The 19,124-nt window shown below is 39.2% G+C and overlaps 1 protein-coding gene across 6 annotated transcripts in view; it reads right to left on the bottom strand.

The window, feature by feature from the left end:
* carhsp1 (calcium regulated heat stable protein 1) overlaps window positions 1-19,124 on the bottom strand; it is a 62,684-nt gene that overhangs the window by 25,291 nt on the left and 18,269 nt on the right. For 2 of the 6 annotated variants that reach the window (XM_052021912.1, XM_052021913.1), the window contains exon 2: window positions 1,431-1,530. The exons of the other annotated variants lie outside the window; for them this stretch is intronic. The gene's annotated coding sequence lies outside the window, so the exon portion shown is untranslated. The remainder of the gene's footprint in view (window positions 1-1,430; window positions 1,531-19,124) is intronic. 6 annotated transcript variants of the gene reach the window in all.

The following is a 19,124-nucleotide window of genomic DNA, read 5'->3' as shown; positions in this document are numbered from 1 at the left end:
TCCCACACCTGATGCCCTGTTCCTTGCCATCAAGGTTCCAACTGTGTTTGAGAAGAAAAAGGAATTTAAAAACACCCACCCTCATTAAATCAGACAGTCATAACCATCAGGGGGTAAACAAATGACTGAGCATTTGCCATACTATTTTTATCCTTCAAACATTTTTCTGACAAAATGTCACTGATAATAAATGCAGCAGAAGGCTAGCCCAAATTTATAGTCAATTGCTTCAAGGAAGATTTAGTTTTGTAACCATCACATTTCCTCATGCCCACAAGGACACTTGAAAATCCTGTAAAGATCTGAAATAGCACCTTCCAAACTTGTGACCTCTGCCACTGAGGAGGACAAGGGACGCTGGCACATGAAACACTATTCCTCCAAGTCACACAACATCCTGACTTGGAAATGTACAGAGGCCTTTCCTCATTGCTAGTTCCGAATCATGAAACTCACCAGCCAACAGCACTGTGGGAGCATCTTCGCCAAAAGACTACAGCTGTTCAAAGCAGCATTTCACCACCATCTCCTCATAATTAGGAATGGGCAAGATCGACAAAAATCAGTTAATTTCAGTCTTTAAGAAGCTGAAGCCAAGGTAACAACTTTTGTTCTTTGCAAAATAACAAGAGAAACATTTACAAGCAATGCTACAGGTGAGAAGGTTGCATAATTGCAAAATTTCCATGTCATTGCAGCATCCCTCCCATTATAAAACTTCAGTACAGAAGGTAAACATGTTACTTGCAGCTGAATCACCATGTGCTTTCATCATTGCTTCTGGTTATTTTGTTACTGGCCCTCTTTGTACTGTGTCACAAATCAGTTTCTAAAAGCTCTGGACCACTGATTTTCAAAGTGCGTGCATAACCCTTAAGCAGGTTGCAGGATGGCAACAAAAAAATTCCGTGTCTTTAAATAAACTCCATCCTGCAGACAGAACTTATTATTGGATCATGTGGCTGAACTATTTCATTAAAGTGGATTGCCTGCAAAAATGTGTGAAAGCTTGTGTTCCAGGCAAATGTTTCTTGTAAAGCAAGTCTGGTAGAACTCTTGATGCATAGGTTTGACTGCGAAATCGTTCATCAAATGATCCATCTGCTAGATTCAACGTGATGACTAACTGCACCACCCAAACAAATTCACGAGTGACATGCTCTGCTCCCTCATGTTTTCTTTTTTATTTTAGTTGTAGCTTCTGTTAATGACACCTGTACTGCTCCAGAAGTTGAAACAGGATTCTTATTTCATTCGCTATGCTGCAAAGGTGCTGTGAAATCCAACAGGTATTTTTGTTAGTGGCCACAGAAATGACAATCCTGGAGTATGTGCAATCTAATTAAGGCTCTCTCAATTATTTACTGGACAAAATTATCATTTTCCTTCAAACAGACACAAACACATTTTGTTCAATGCCTCATTATTACCTGCACTTTCACTCCTCTGACTAGGAGATCACCGACATCCCTCAGACAAAAAGGGATTGGGCATTAGTCCACAAATATTTTGAACGTCATGCACAGCATTCTGAAAGCAAAAAGCAACCTCAGTATAGTGGACATTTACTGCCAGCAAGGAGTATTAAATCAGTGGGAAAAAAAAATCAGATTTTTTAAAGTAGGTCTTTGGGGCTGTTTTTTTTTTCCCACAGTTTTTTTTAATTGAAAAAAATAAGCTCTTTCTATACAATAACTACTTCTGTATTTGACTGATTGATAGAACATAAAATGCTTAAATATTGTTTGCTGCACAATTAATAGGAAATATTTGGAGGAATCAGACATCAACACCCCAGATTACAAGGTGCAAGATTAAAATTCTCAGTCTACTCAAGTCAGAGAGATGTGAACAGTATTCCACTACATAAATCACTGCTTTGATTGTTCATTTTAGTTCATGGATAATTGAATTTTAATTCAAAGTCCATGTTCGACATCTCACCCTAAAGACCTTTCAAGTAAAAAAAATCTTTCATTCAAAGAACTTGTTTTCAAAAAAGATTAGCTCCCTCATAATTCAAACACATTTCATTATTTGTAATGTTTTCATAAAAAGCATTAAAACATAGAGGTAGTGGTTTACTTGGCAAGGCAGAACACTTAAACTATATACATGATGCGTCATTAAGCTTCTGTGCTAACTATTTGTTCCAGTCAGTGCCATTGATACACCGTCATTAGGCAGGCACTCAATGTGAATGTTCTATCCAATGGGATCATACACGTGATTATACACATTCATTCTACACACAGTTGCAAGCTCATACAATAGTTTTCCAATGTAGCAGCTTGTCTCAATCGACGTGTATATTAACCCAAGAATCTAAAAGTAGCTTATGAGTACTGATTGACATATCATCTTTCAGTGAAGGTAGTGTAACACGATATCAATCTCCCTTGATTTTGTATTAATAACGTACAATTATCTGGCATTAAGTGCTAACCCACACAAGCTTATCCAGCCTTAAGGTGCAAGTTTTGACTTGTACATGACTTTGCTCATTGAGACTGCCTTCAAACACATGACGCAGTGGAAAAAAGTTTAGATCATTATCAACTGGTAGTACCAAGAGTAAATATAAACTGCATACCACGTCTGTTTAATGTTTACATTTAAAATTAATAGAAACAGATAATTATTAAAACCATTTGACCAAAAATATTGGATGCTACGATTATCAGCAATTGGAAAAGGTAACAAAAAAATGTGAATATCCATGCACCCAAATTCAAGGCTAGAGAAGCCAATTGAATGTCAGAGAGGTTCCACTTTGAGCTCACAGGTAACAGTGATTAGTTGGTAGATCAGACCACAGCATAGTTCACAAATGAAACAGTTCTATAATACAGACATTGCATTATCTTCATTTACTGTCACACATATTATATTTGCTTGCAATATGTTAATATATCATCAGTTTTTCAATTCCAAACACTGTCAGCAATATGTTTCTGAAGTAACACAGACCTAGTTCCTCAGTATCTAATGGTGGGAAGACAATACACTGTGCTTTTCCCCACAGGATTTTGAGGCAGCTGCACCAAGCCTCAGTGCGCGTCTCAGCATTTACTCATGGACCTTGAGCATGCCAGTCGACACCATTTGTTTGCAGGCACCTTGCACAGGAACGCCAACAAATTTCAGGAAAACCACAGTGTGGCTCTCAAAGAGTTGATGATCTTTCAGCAGCAGCAGTATGTTATAGAACAAAGACTCAAAGAGCTCAAGAAACAGCAGCTGTAGACCACGGTTCCTTTGGCTACTCCACCATTCAATAATGACACAGATCCTCTACCTCAACACCCAGCTCCCACCTAATCGGCTTTGGTATTTTTACATTTCCCCAACTTGTACATCATCTTGCCCGTTCACTTAATCTAATTAAATTCTTTTGGACACTCAAAAATAAAAATGAAACTGATGCTGGAAATCTGAAATACAAAACAGAAAATTCTATCATACGTAGGTGACAATGAGACCGTAACTGTCCCATTAACCCATTTGGACTCATCTTATCAGAGATATTATCTTTGTACAACCCAGACTTCCCCCAAACTTCTCACCTACTGAAAAATAACTTGACTTTCTCTCTTCCCCGGTTCTGACAAAGAGTCCTGGACTGAAACATTAACTGTTTCTCTTTCCACAGATAAGTTACACCTTATCCTTTTCTCCAAGTCAATAATATAGATTAAACCTGAATATCACTTAATGTTCTAACTCTTCAATAACATGTTAATTTATTGCTCTCACTGTTATAATTCTTTAGTTTACAAAATCACTGTGTAGCATTTCACCAAGTTCTCTATTGAAAATCCCTCTCATCCACCCAGCTAATCACACATGACACAAATGGGTCAAAGCTTGAATTATATCAACTGGTAGCAGCTTAAAAAGCGGAGTAAATATCAACTGCATACCCATGTCTGTTCAATGCTTAAGTTTAAGAGAGCCAAATCAAAGCAGCTGACTAGAACAGTTTTAATCTGATCAATAATATTGGATGCTGAAACAAGACTTGTATCTTGTATCCAGTGGAGAAGGTGGTAAAGAAGCTGTAGGGAATGCTTGCTTTCATTGGTAGGGGTGTTGAGAATAAGAGTAAGGAAGTCATGCTATGGCTATATAAACCTTTAGTCAGACTACACTTGGAGTATTGTGTGCAGTTCTGGTCACCCCATTATAGGAAGGATGTAGAGATTGTGGAAAAGGTGGAGAAGAGGTTTACCAGGATGCTGCCAGGATTAGAGGGTATGAACTATAAGGACAGGTTGGACAAACTTGGGTTGTTCTCCTTAGAGCGTCGGAGGCTGAACGGAGACCTGATAGAGGTTTTTAAAATTATGAGAGGCATAGATAGGGTAGACAGGATCTGTTCCCCAGGGTAGAAACGTCAAACACAAGAGGACATGCTTTTAAGGTTTGGGGTTGGGGGGGGTGAAGCTTAAAAGGTGACGTGGGGGCAAGCTTTTTTTTAAAAAGCGCAGAGTGTTAGGTGCCTAAAATGGGTAGTAGTGGAATCAGGGAGTTTGGTGGAGCTTAAGAGGCTTTTAGATAAATGAATATGAAGGGAGTGATACGCATGATAAACAGGAGGAGGACATTTAGAATAAATTGGCATCAAGATTGGCACAACATCATGGGCTGAATGGCCTGTCCAGTGCTGTACTGTTCCATGTTGTAGAAGCAGTATAGCGGTTAAATTACTGGACTAGGGTCTAGAGTCCTGGACTACTGACTTAGAGAATCAAATTTATATCTCACCAAGGAATTTATGGAAGTTAATTTCAAGTAACTAAAATAATCTGAAGCAAACACAAAAGCTAATAACAGTAATGGTCATCATAAAATTACTGTACTGCTGTTAAAACTACTCTGTGAACTAATATCAATCAGGGAAGGAAATCTGCTCAAAATGTGAATGACTCAAACTGCCCTCTGCAAGCCTCGCAGTTGAAGTAGGGTTAGTCAATAAATGTTGGCCTGGTGAACAAAACCCAAATTTTCTTTTAAAAATTTCACAAAAAAAACTCTTCATTTCAATAAAACCACATTGACTCTGCCTAATCATAAAGGTTCAAATTTTGTGAGGTAACAGAAACTGATAGCATTTGTCATTGATACCTCACAAAACAGACAGCAACACCAGATGGCCAGTACATGAACACAGAAACCCCAATACTACAGTAGGTGATTTGATCTATCTTGGGCCCAACACATTGATGCAATCATGAAGAAGGCACGCTAGCGGCTCTACTTCATTAGGAGTTTGAGGAGATTTGGTGTGTCACCAAAGACTCTTACAAATTTCTACAGACTATGGTGGAGGGCATTCTGACTGGTTGCATCACCGCCTGCTATGGAAGCTCCAATGTGCAGGATCAAGAGAGGCTGCAGAGGGTTGTAGACTCAGCCAGCTCCATCACGGCCACAACCCTCACCACCATCGAGGATATCTTCAAGAAGTGGTGCCATCATTAAGGACCCTCAACATCCAGGACATGCCCTCTTCGCATTACTACAAATGGGGAGGAGGTACAGGAGCCTTAAGACCCACACTCAACATTTCTGGAACAGCTTCTTCCCTTCCGCCATCAGATTTCTGAACGGTCCATGAACACTACCTCATTATTCCTCTTTTGCACTATTTATTATTTTTGTAACTTAATGTCATTTTTATGCCTTGGACTGTACTGCTGCCACAAAACAACAAATTACACAACATATGTCAGTGATAATAAACCTGATTCTGATAAATGTTTGGTGCTGATTGAAGGAGTAACAATTTACAGCCATTCTCCATCACTTACTGCGGAGAATTGGCTCGCCATCCTGCACCAAGTCAAACCAGGCACAAGAAGTACTTACCCATTGATTTTAATCAAAGGAAATAGTTGGGTGCAACTTAGGCAAGAACTTATTTACATTTTCTTAATGCATCTTAGTTATGTCTAAGAGTGTTGGTTAAGTTGCTAACCTTTAAACCTTTTAAAGTAAAACTCCACTATCAGCAATCTGATTGTTCGGATATCCTGATGGTTTGGCATCTGGTTCACAGGCTGCCGATTCCCACACTCCCTCTAAGACACTGTGGCTTGGTTCATGCACACACTCGAAGCGACTGGGTTCACTGGAAAAATTCATTATACTACTGTACTATGTAACATTTAGGAAAAAAAATGATTTAAAAGTGATAAGTATTAATTGAAATAACATCCAATAGTCCAGAAAATCTGCCAGTCCAACACCAAAGTCCTGATCATGCAGGATTAACAACATTCAGAAAGCTGTTAAAACTATTGTAGTTTACTCCACATATTACTTGGACTGCTATCATATCTTTAGTTCCGTTTGTGGGCAGAGTTAGTTCAGACCACCATTCAGGGTTTTGTTTTGGATCTTTGGACCCTTCAGCCAGCAGGGCCTCACACACAAAGGATCTTAACAGCTTTTCCAAAGTTTCCACTTGGAGCATCACCTCACGGAAGTCTGTATTTAACAAAAAGGGGCAGCACAGTAGTGTAATGGTTAGCATAACGCTATTACAGTGCCAACGACCCAGGTTCGATTCCCGCTGCTGTCTGTAAAGAGTTTGTACTTTCTCCCTGTGTCTGCGTGGGTTTCCTCCGGGTGCTCCGGTTTCCTCCCACATTCCAAAGACGTACAGGTTAGGAGCTGTGGACATGCTATGTTGGCGCTGGAAGAGTGGTTACACTTGTGGGCTGCCCCCAGCACATTCTCAGTAACGCAAAAAGACGCATTTCACTGTGTGTTTTGATGTACACGTGACTAATAAATAAATATCTATCTTTAAAAAAATGGTCAGCATAATAATCTGTCAACTCATTGCTGGAGCTCAAAATTTGCTCGAGTTTAATTCTCTATCCTTACTCAATTTGCTACCTCCCAAGGATGCAAATTCCACTGGAATCATTTAAGTTGTGTTGGATCATTTTAGACACCCTACAACAACTGTATTTCAATCTGATCTGCCCAGATAGAGTTAAAATACAATGCAATGAAAATATGACTGAAATCAATGAAAATCACCTTGGAATCAACAGACATGCAGCAAAAGATAGATGGTACAAAATTTTTTAATCACCAATAAACAATAACAAACTATCTAATAAGAAATTAACCTGATGTTCAATTTACTACATCATCTATAACCACCACAAAATAACATCTATCCAATGCATAATATTTTGTTAATCCAATTGGTTTTTGTCAATGACCAGAGATTACATCTTTCTAGTCCAAATGCTAAATGTGGACTAATGCCAATTTTGCAAATGCACATTCCCACTGAGAGCTTCATCACCCACTGTCTAGTCACAGAATCACAGAATGTTTTGAAGTATGGAAGGAGGCCAATGAGCTATTAATTCCAAATCAGTTCTTTGCCAGAGCATCCAGTTAAACCCACGTCCTGCTCTCTTCCCACAGCCCTGCAAATTCTTTCCTCCCTGATACTCATCCAATTCCTCTTGAACATGACAATTAAATCCATTATGACCCCTGGCATTGCACTACATACACCATCTGCCCACTGTAAAACAAAAATCTTTTCCTTGTGTGACTTTTGGTTCTTTTGCCAATCATATTCATTCAATGTTCCCTGGTTCTTGGCCCCTCTACCAACGGGAAAAGTTTCTCTCTTTCCACTTTGCCTATACCCAGGATATAGTTACTACACATATACTTTATAAAGCTCAGGGTAGCATGTGCTTTTTCTTCCCACACCACTTTCAATGAACAATGCACATACATGACCCATTACCTTTCTCGTGCACCCTTTAGAATTGTGTCCTCTTGTTTATATTGCTTCTTATTCTTTCCACCAAGGTGTAACCTTTCACATTTTTCAATAATAAATTTCATTTGCCACCAAGCTGCCCATTCTACTAGCCTGACCTGCTCACAGTTCACTACGCCTGCAGATTGGCAAATTTCATGCTCTGTACACTCAAGTCTAAAGCATTAACATGCAGACAGTGGCCCAGTTATGCAAGGGTTCCCTTCCTGAGAATTGTTCGAAAGCCAGAAATGAACAATTTCCTCCAAAACCAAGATATTACAACCTGATGTGTGGACAGAAAGACAAAATACCTTGGTGGCAGATTGACAGCAAATTTTGCTTGAAATATAACATTATTGAGTAAAAATTGATTAATTGAATGTCCATTTAAAAATGTATTGCTGAATTTAGACTATTGACTATGTCTGATTCCAGTCTTAACTGATGCTTGAACTAAAAATTTCAATGGAGATGTTTTTGATTGTTGTTTGATATGGGGAAGAAATACCAAATTATTTTCTTATGGTATGGTAATATTTCCATTTCTCTCATTTATGTGGGCTAACAAAGATATGGAACTAACAGTACTTTCAAGCCAATTAACAGTACTTAAAGCAGAGATTGATAAGTTCTTGACTGGTAAAGGGGTTAAGGGTTACAGGAAGAAGACGGGAGAATAGGGTTAAAACAAAAATCAGCCATGATTGAATGGTGGAGCAGACACAATGGGCCGAACAGCCTAATTCTGCTCCTCTATTTTATGGTCTCAGATTTCTACACACACTACTGTGTTATTTGCACTGCAGTGGGTTATTATTAAGGGAAGAAATCACTCAATTTCTGGTTCGGGAGGAAAAAAGTTCAGTGTCCTTTATAGGTTGCAGCAATTATTCCACCCACCACCCCCCCCCCCACCCCCCCAAAGGATGAACAGCAGCCAAGCTTATTTTTGACATGGGAGAATTGGCATAAAGATGGATCTCAGCAAGTCTTCTGTAACCTAGGGATTACCAGCATACAAGGAAAAGCAGTGGCCCTAGTACTGATCCCTGGAGAACCCTACTGTACACTTGCTTCCCATCTGAAAAACCATCTCACTACTCCTGTTTCCCATAACCTAGCTAATTCTCTTTCTATGCTGCTGAAGTCCCTTTTATTCCATGGCCTTTGTTCTTGATGACAAGCCTATTGCATGGCCCCTTATAAATGCCTTTTGGAAAATCCACTTATACTACTTCAGCTGAATTTCCCTCAAAAATCATCAGTTACTTTATCAAAGACAGGATTTGCCTTTAACATATCCATGCTGGCTTTTTCTAGGGAAGTAAATGATGTGGAGAACCCAGAAAATGCTCAATGATCACAAGAGGCAGGGTAAACAAAGATGGAAATGGGGGAAGACAATTCATCCATTCAGTATCTTGACTTGGTAATTAGCATAGAGAAAAGTGGAGAAAATTGACATGGACAAAAGTACATTAACAACAGAGCGAGTATTAATACAGAACCTCTAAACTTAATTACTGATGCAGAGTGTGCACACCAGTACACAAAAAAATAGAATTAATTACTTAGTTAAATTGCAGTGAGGTGTTCAGCACTTACAAATTCATATAAGAAAACTGTACACACAAGCTCTATTCACATCAAAGGGGATTATTCATCACTGCTGACCTTCCAGCGTTTCAATCATTGTCAGCATCGTGACTAAAACTGATCATGCCGCATTTCAACACATTATATCCATTCACATCCTAATTATAGAATTTTCCCTTGCACTCTTTGCCCTTCAGTCAAAGTAGACAAAAAGAGCTCTGTGCTACCTTAACAATAGTGACTGCTTCAAAGGCAGTATTTCAATGTGACAAGGTAATGTATAAAAAGATAAGTATCATTAAAGCAGTAAATCACCATCATGGCTAGCAATCACTGAATACTGCCAGGAATATTTTCCATTGCCAGGTATAATCTATACATCTTGAAGGAATCCAAATACTCCCCAACAACTATAAATAAGAATAGTTAAAGAAAAAATGCTTTGTTCTTAAACATTATAGAATTCCCCTAATTACAGGTCTGGTGTTGCTTTGGTAGAACATTAGAAAAATGTCTATAACAGAAATGGAATGGCCCATCATTTCTTAGATAAGCCTTAACTTATTGAAGAATGCATAAGCAATTTTCTACTTCATCCTGTAGACAAGTCTGAGTGGGTACTTCATAAGTGGCACTTCATCCTGGTGATTTCCTAAACAGGAATGCCAATATCAGCAATAAATTAACCCGCATCTCATTAATATCCATGAGCACAGAATTTGGGGGTGGGGGGGGGGGGTAGGGGAGAGAGGGGCAGGAGACAAAAAGCATTGCTTTAAATTTAGTATCAGTTCTTTTAATTCACTCACATTATGCTGAAACCATCTGATGCTCAGAGTATCAAGTCCAAATCCAACTTTATATAAAAATGTCTTCTATGCAATGCACATTTAGTTTAGGTGCTGAGTGGCTAGATTGAAGGACAAAACTAGACCTCCATCAGGTCTTTGATCTGAAATGTTAACATTATTTCTCTTTCCACAGATGCTGCCAAACCTGCTGAATGTTTCTGGTATTTTCTGTTTTAATTTCAGGATTTCCAGCATCTGCAGATTTTTGATTTTCTGTTATCATTAGGTTTAGATGAACAGAATAGTAGTGTACACATTTTTACTAATGGAGTTAATTATGAAATGATTTTCTTCCCATCTGTGAGTTCACTGTGCACAAATACAGTAGATTGATATATTTCATACATACAACAGTCACTACAACAATGCTTCATGAGCTGCTAAGTGCTTTGGGGCATCCAGAGACACTGAAAGATGCATAAAAACACTCGGGTTTCTGTGTTTCAAGAAGCAGGTACATTTTTATGTCTAGTCCATTCATTCATTAGCCATATATTTAATAAACTATTGTCACAAACCAGCAACAAAAGAAACACACTGAGCATGATTCAGTGTTAAAAACTATTTTATTAATCACTACTTATGATAATACGTAAAATAAAAGTTAAAAAAAAATGTTAGTATGTTAGAATTCAAAAATGTTAAACCTCGAACGTTAACCCCAAAACTAAACTCTTCGTGTGTGTGTGTGTGACAAAGTCCAAGAACAAAATGGTTCTTAAAGTTCAGTTCCGCAAGCCATAAGGTGAAACATGAGCAAGGGCTTCTTCAACAACCACCGTTGTCTGAAGATAAGATGTAGATGTAGAAAAACATAGAGAGAGTAAATACGAAATCCAAATGTTCCACGATGGAACCCAAACGACACTTCAGTGTTTACTCGCTAGTGACTTCCTCACCCCGAAAAGCATCCGAACCGTGGTCGTCCACACACAAATACCTGTTTCCTTCTACAGGTCAGCAACAAAGTGAACTCCACTGGATTACTTCCAACTTCCATACATGGATTTCAGTGGCAAACACAGTTATTGTTTCTCATCCATCGATAGAGAAAACAAGCAGGCTGGTGTCTCTCTCCCTTCTCTCTCTCTCTCCTTCTTCTTCTGCCTTCTTCAACAACGTCATTACGTCCTTTATCTTCTATTGACGTAAGCACACCCCACACACACATACACAACACACTCTCTATCTTAAAGGGACTTTCACTGAGTCCGTAACACTATGACCTTAAAGCTCAAAATACAAATATTACCTGCTACCACTTGAAGAAACCCTCAACACTCAATGACTTTGTATAATATTTTTTGCTCTTCCTCTCCATTTCAGAATGAAGTCTCATTTTATGGCTAACCTACATGTTTTGCAACTAATCTGAGTGAGATTATAATACTGTGCCAACATTCACCACAAGAATCACAGAAATGTATTGCACATATGGAGAATTTTCAGCCAACTGTGCCAATACCAGGCAAAGAATGAGCCAGTTAGGCTTTTCCCTCATCCCAGCTGTAATCCATTTTTGAAATGCTGTAATCTCTCATCCAAGTACTTGTGAACTGTAATGAGAATATTGCCTCCATCTTTTGAGCATTAGTACAAATTACAGTCTTCTCTCCACTCCTTCCCACACCATCTAGAAAGTAGCTTAAATCGAATTCCCCCAGTTACTGTCCTCTCTTCACAGAAATGGGTCCTTCCTGCTTAGCTTGAAAAGCCACTCATAACTTTACACACCTATAATTAAAGGTCCCCTCAGGCTCCTTTGTCCAAACAAGAAAAAAGCCTAGTAACCCCATCAGATCGTTAAAATTCTCCAGCCTCAGCAGATTCTTCTCACGATTCTTTTCAATCCCAGGGAGGTTGCAAGCACATCCTTCATATGGTGTTGAGACAAGAATTGTATCAGTAATCCAGCTGTGGCCTACCCAATGTTTTACACAATTCCAGCAAGATCTCCAACTCTTGTACACTGTGGCTTGGCCAAGAAGGGCAAATTTTCCTCTACCCAACAATTATCTTATCTCCTTGCCCTGCTATCTTCATGCAACTATGGACATGCAATTCTAAAATCCTATTTGGTATCCATCTCTGTCCTCTCTTGCCTTGTTAACCTTCACCAAATGCTTAATCTCCTATTTCTCCAGCTCGATTTCCATTAGCCACTATTCTGCTCGCCTAACCAGTCCACTGCTATCCTACTGCAGGGAAGAACTTTATTCCTAAATATCATTTTGTCTGGACCTGGCAATTTATCCAGTTTTAAAAGTTATCTTTGCTCCCTCTTCATTTTGAACATACCCTTGTCCGCTGCCTCCACACTCAGTTTAACTTTTTGGTCTCCAATTAGGCCTTTATAATTCCCTACTTCACATTTCTATTAGTCATCATAGCATTCCTCAATCCCACCTGCCAATGCTTTTTCTGTGCACCCTCCTCCACTTTCTTAAATTCTAATTTTACCTCCGTACCTTTGCCACTTCATTAGGATCCTGCAGTGTTGAACTCTCAGTACCTGTCATAAACTCCCTCCTTGGACACCTCACCTCTTGCACACCTGCCCCACCCTATCCTGCCTCAGTCCTCTCCAATCTTGTTGGCCCTCAACATTCTGAGGCTTCTAGATTTAGGAACTTATTTCCACTACCCCCAAATGTTACTCCACTCTAACCGTTTTTAAAAACAAAAATGGTAATTTATTTAATTCCTTGAAAGGCTATTTTTCTAACAATGATTTACGCTCAAGCAACTGTTTTCAGCTGCCTTTGCCAACATTCCTTATGGTACCCACATCCATCTGGTCAAAAGCAATTACAGAATTTCAATTGGACATATTTTTGCAGGGCTGCAACTGGGAAACAAACACTACCATCTCCTGGTCTGAACATGCACAAAAAAAACATTAGCAAACTTTATAACAATGGTGAAGGTGAAATACAAAGGGGAGAAAATTATGGATCCCCACCAGCATACAAAGGTGAATGGCAGGCACTCAGCAAGAGGAAAGGAATGGAGCGCAAGATGGGAACAAAGACCAAGTTTATTATCCAACATTAGGCATCGTGCAAGTCACCTGGAAATAATAGGTTAGCCCAAGCTGCCTACCCCCACCCATTACATGTTCTAAGCTCTACAATTAAAGAATTATTTTATCTTAATTTATCATATCAAGTCCTTTAATCATCTAATCTAAATTAGATTGCCCTTTAACCTTCTATTTTTGGTCCTGTCCTCTTCCGGAAAAATATTGGAAAGACATTTTTAACATTATTTCAAAGGTATTGAAGATTGATTTACAACCTCACCCTATCGCTGCAATTTTTGGATTACCAAGGATAGAGTCTGGCCATTTATCTGCTTCCACTAACCGTATGATTGCTTTTGTTACATTAATGGCCAAACAATCCACTTTGCTTAAATGGAAGGATCCAATACCCCCCACTACTTTTCAATGGTTCTCTCAAACTATATCATGTTTAAACTTGGAAAAAATTAGGGGTTCTACTGTTGATCCTTCGGTTAAACTTGAAGATATTTGGAGACCATTTATTCAATATTTTCACATGATGTAGATCCCCTTTCAATAACTTTCCAACTTAGAGGAACGGAGTTGACATAATATTGCTCTGTTTCTACTGAGAAATTTTAATCCAGTCTTTTTTTTTGGTTTTTTTTGATTTTTTAAAAATTTTTCTGTTTAGTTTAGTTTGGTTTGATATATTGTTTATAGTTTTTCTTATTGATTTGGGTTTTTTTTTCTTTCTTTTTTTTAAATTTATATAATAAACCTTCTATTTTGAAAGAGGACACAAATCCGGTGTACGCAATTTAACGTCATCTACTAAACCTGTTCTGCAGCCCCAAAATTGATAGATTTTTCCTAAAATTTAGAAATGACTTTAGTATTCCGGTGGGGATCCAATCAGTGCACTGTCCAATTGTAACATAATTTTCACCTGAGATTAAAGGTTAATAATTTATAAGGCTTTCTAATCATGTTTTGTTCCTGCTTGATGGCTTCTGGTGATTTCAACAGCTGGATTCCCCATACTCTGTGCTCATCAGTTCCAAGCCTCTCACTAGTTAGGACACACTCTGATCCATCTTTTGCAGGTCTAAGACAGATGACTTCATACTTCCTTGCATGGATCTCCAGAGTTATCCCCACTTCCTTCATCTTACTTTGCAACATTCTGCTCCTATCTAGACCACTTGCTGTGCCATTGAACTTAGTGTGGTCCACAAACTAAAACAGATAGTTCTGTACTCCTTCACAATGATGCTGGAGGAAGTCAGCAGGCCAGGCAGCATCCGTGGAGAAAAGCAGGCAGTCAACATTTCAGGTGAGGACTCTTCTTCAGGACTGAAGAAAGGAAAAGGGGAAGCCCAATATATAGGAGCGAAAAGCAGAGCAGTGATAGTTGGACAAAAGAGAGGAGGTGGGGTGGGCACAGGATGGTGATAGGTAGATGCAAGTAAGAGGTAGTGATAAGCAGGTGTGGGGGAGGAGAGGAGAGGAGAGCAGATCCACCAGAGGATGGATGAAAGGGAAGGAGAGAGAGGAAAAAAAAGGGCTAGGAAAGGGAAGAAGAGAAGAAGCATGGTGGGTGTTGGGGTGAGTGTGTGTGTGTGTGTGTGGGGGGGGGGGGGGGGGGGGGGGGCGGATTACCTAAAGTGGGAGAATTCAATTTTCAACGTTTCAAGGGTCCTGACTGGAAAAGTTGACCACCTGCTTTTCTCCACGGATGCTGCCTGGCCTGCTGAGTTCCTCCAGCATCATCGTGTTTATCATCTGGATTCCAGCATCTGCAGTCCTTTGTTTCTCTCTACTTCTTCAGCCAAGTCATTTATAGCCATGCTGAAACTGTACAATACTCATCCTTGGGGGCTCACACTCATTAGTTTGAGTACATCACTATTATAAAGAAATGGATTATCCAAGTCCCTAGCAAGTAGGGCTATTTTTAAATGGGTTTCAGAAAGATTATCATTTTCCATTCTTGGCTTTAACTCCAGCTTCCTGAACTAAATAAATACATTTGAATCTTTACCTTGGAATGCAAGAACTGAGAGTCATTGCCATTGTAGACCTTGACTTTAAATAGGACACTATGGAATTTGGAGGAGGAAAAAAATAAATCCCTTTTGAAACCTCTGCAATGTTCAGCAGATTCAAACAAAATCTTCAACAATTGCTAAAACAATTAATTACATGGCAGGTTATGCAATAGTCAAAAATTACTTGCATTATTTTACCAATTTAAATGCAACTTAACCTGCATGCATTCAAGACATAAGATATTCTTGCTACATAATTACAGAACACTACACTTTCTGTCATAACATAATTAGATTTTTTCACATCAGTACACTGACAAGAAATCCCTACAGAGCTACTTTCAAAAGCTAGCTCCACTTTGATAGAAACCTTGGTAACATGTTTTAAGCTTTTGTGGAGTGTCTCTGAGGAATGAACATGCTTCAGGCAAATTCAAAAGAAAGACACGAGTATTCTGTCCATCCAAACACGTTTCACTTAGAAACACGTAACACCTTTTAATGTAGTAAAACATCAAGGTGGTAAGCAATTACACTGTTACTACTAACTGACTTAATAAACTAGATAAAAATCAACTAATCTTGTCACATTTATCATCACTTGAAAACATTTGAGAGCAGCAAAGGTATAAAATACAGCCAGACATATATTAAATGAATGTAGTTGTCAGACAAATGAACATGCAACTTGCATTTTTGCATTATTTACACTTAAATTGCAAGGGACAAAGGGCACAAATAGTGGAGGTGAAAAGTATACAAGTCATTTTCAGTAAGGAGACAATGTGGTGAATCAATTCAATAAAGTCACCTCATGCCCATCTTCATACTTTTACAGGTAGTTCAACTTTGATAAAACACGAGAGTAAGGGACAGCTAACACTTGTCTTATAATCTACCCACATGATAAGTGAAAGTAACTTTTACCAATTTGAAATCCCCCTTTCTTTTATATATAGTACACTGCACAGACACCTTGAACCTATTTTCCCAATGCCTCCCCCTATTCTCTCCATTCAGTCTCCATTGCTGTATCCCACAGCTATAAATTTTAAAATAGATCTCGAGCACTGAATCGGTGATCTTTTTCCAGAATCTATTGCTCCCTCCTCAGTACTGCAGTTATCAAGGGGACTTTCACAAAGTTCTGTTTCATTCTGTGACCCTGGAATAAAAATACATACACCACCCTGAAGGACCTGGTAATATCTGCAATAAAACAATGCATGTTATATTGAGGTTGCATTGTATTAAAAGTACTTGTCAGTAAAATGGGAATAGCATTTGGTTGTTACAGCTTCAAGGGTTGAATAGCCGATTGCTAAGCACTTGAAACCTGATGGAAAATTTATTTCCATGATTCTACAATGATACTTTTCAGAGCTGGTCAATTACAGCTAAAAATACCAAATGGCTTCAGTTGGTATTTAAATAAAAAAATGTTAGAATGGGTGCAGAAAGAAATATTAGAGAGAGAGAGCACTAAAGAGAACATATGCACACAAGAGAGAGAGAGCGCGCGCGAGAAGGGGAGCGAGAGAGAGAACAGGAATAGACCAAGTGGGAGAGAAAATCAAATGTGAACTATTTTGCGGCAACCTCTGATTATTCCCTCAAAGTAAACCAGGAAAACAAAAGAGCTATAGAGGCAAGAAAATTGGGGTTGTTCAAAATATGCATCACCTCCAGAAAAGGAGCAGCATAAATAGTAGCCAACACCATAAGCATCAAATACATATTGTGGTTTGCATAATAATTTTATAGTTATTAAATTCAATGTCATTTCACTTCTGGAAACAAAAAAGCAACAATGGTCCTTAAGACAATTTTATGAACAGCTTAGAATGACAACATTCTCCAATATTAGTTCCTTGAATACAATCTCCCACCCCAACCCCCATTTTGTTATCCACCACTATTGGGTGAACCCCTAATTCAGGATTTGTTTCCCAAATCTCTTCCACCCCCTGCAATAAAAGCATTCATAATTAGCCTTGGACATGCCACTAGATTGTTCCATATTTTTCCATGTTGCACATGCAAAACTCATCAGCCTCTCATCCTGAACGATTTATGAATCTCAGCTCACACAAAGGACTGCCCTCATCTTGACCTACACCAGGTCCTGCTCTCTAATCACCCAATACTCACCAAGGTATCTTGATGGCTAGTGCTTTCAACATCTCCATGTTAAAACCATCATCTTGTGTTGAAATATTTTCATGGTCTCAATCCCTTCCCATCTCTCTAACTTCCTCCAGCCCTTCAACCCTCTGAGAAATCTGGGTTTCTCCAACATTAGTTCCTTGAATACAATCCTCCACCCCACCCCCCATTTCTTTATCCACCATTATTGGGTGAACCCCTAACTCAGGATTTGTCTCCCAAATCTCTTCCACCCCCTGCAAATTAGATCTCTGACAAAGTCTTCAATTAATCTTTCCAGTGGCTTATTCTTTGTTCATCTGTTCTTCCTATTAGTTAAATATCCCTAAATATTAAGCTCCCAGTTTTTATTCCCATTCAACAATGCCTACACAATGGCTATTAGATCATAACTGTTTCACTTCTGTTTGTGCTGTGAACTGAACTACCTTATTATGAATGCTTCATGCATTGGGGCTTAAAGCCTTCTATTTATCATTTTTAATCATGAAGTCATAGAATCATACAGCACAGAAACAAGCCCTTTGGTCCACCACATATCAAGCAACCTGTTTACATCAATCTTGCACTAATCACAGTTTATTTGCCCCACATTCCCATCAATTCACCGCAGATTCCACCACTCAAGTACACAATAAGGGCAATTTAGAAAGGTGAATTAACCTACCAAGATCTCTGGTATGTTTGAGGAAACCAGGGCACCCAGAGGAAACCCTTGCAGTTACTGGACCAACATGCAAATTCCACATGGACAGCAACCGAGGTCAGGATTGAACCCAGTTCACTAGCACTGCGAGGCAGTAACTCTACTAGCCGCACAACTGTAATGTTTTTGTTTGTACTGTGGCCCTATTTGCCTCTTGTGCTTGATTTCCCAGTTTCTTTTTTTTATTCTAGAACATAGAATATAGAACATTACAGCACAGTACAGGCCCTTTGGCCCACAACGTTGTGCCAACATTTTATCCTGCTCTAAGATCTATCTAGCCCTTCCCTCCCACATAGACACATGAATGATAGAGAAATGGGGGGCTAAGAGTCTCTTATATGTCCCTAATGTATCTGCCACCACAACCTCTGCAGGCAGTGCATTCCACGCACCCACCACTCTCTGTGTAAAAAAAACTTACCCCTGACATCCTCCCCCTTATACCTTCCTCCAATCACCTTAAAATTACGTCCCCTCATGTTAGCCATTGTCGTCCTGGGAAAAAAATCTGACTGTCCACTCGATCTATTCCTCTTATCATCTTGTACACCTCCATCAAGTCACCTCTCATCCTCCTTCTCTCCAAAGAGAAAAGCCCTGGCTCACTCAATGTATCCTCATAAGACATGCTCTCCAATCCAGGCTACATCCTGGTAAATCTCCTCTGCACCCTCTCCAAAGCTTCCACATCCTTCCTCATAATGAGGCGACCAGAACTGTCACAATACTCCAAGTGTGGTCTAACCAGAGTTCTATAGAGCTGCAACGTTGCCTCGTGGTTCTTGAATTCCTGACTAATGAAGGCCAACACTCCAGACACCTTCTTAACAACCCTATCAACCTGCACAGCAACCTTAAGGGATCTATAGACGTGGACCCCAAGATCCCTCTGTTCCTCCACACTGCTACTGTTCTTTCTTTCATTTTGTTGTCCTAGCGGTTA

The sequence above is a fragment of the Pristis pectinata genome, chromosome 8 (assembly GCF_009764475.1).
Source record: "Pristis pectinata isolate sPriPec2 chromosome 8, sPriPec2.1.pri, whole genome shotgun sequence".
Classification (NCBI taxonomy): domain Eukaryota; kingdom Metazoa; phylum Chordata; class Chondrichthyes; order Rhinopristiformes; family Pristidae; genus Pristis; species Pristis pectinata.
Note: the sequence above shows the minus strand (reverse complement) of the source record. Positions and strands in the feature narration are given on the sequence as shown.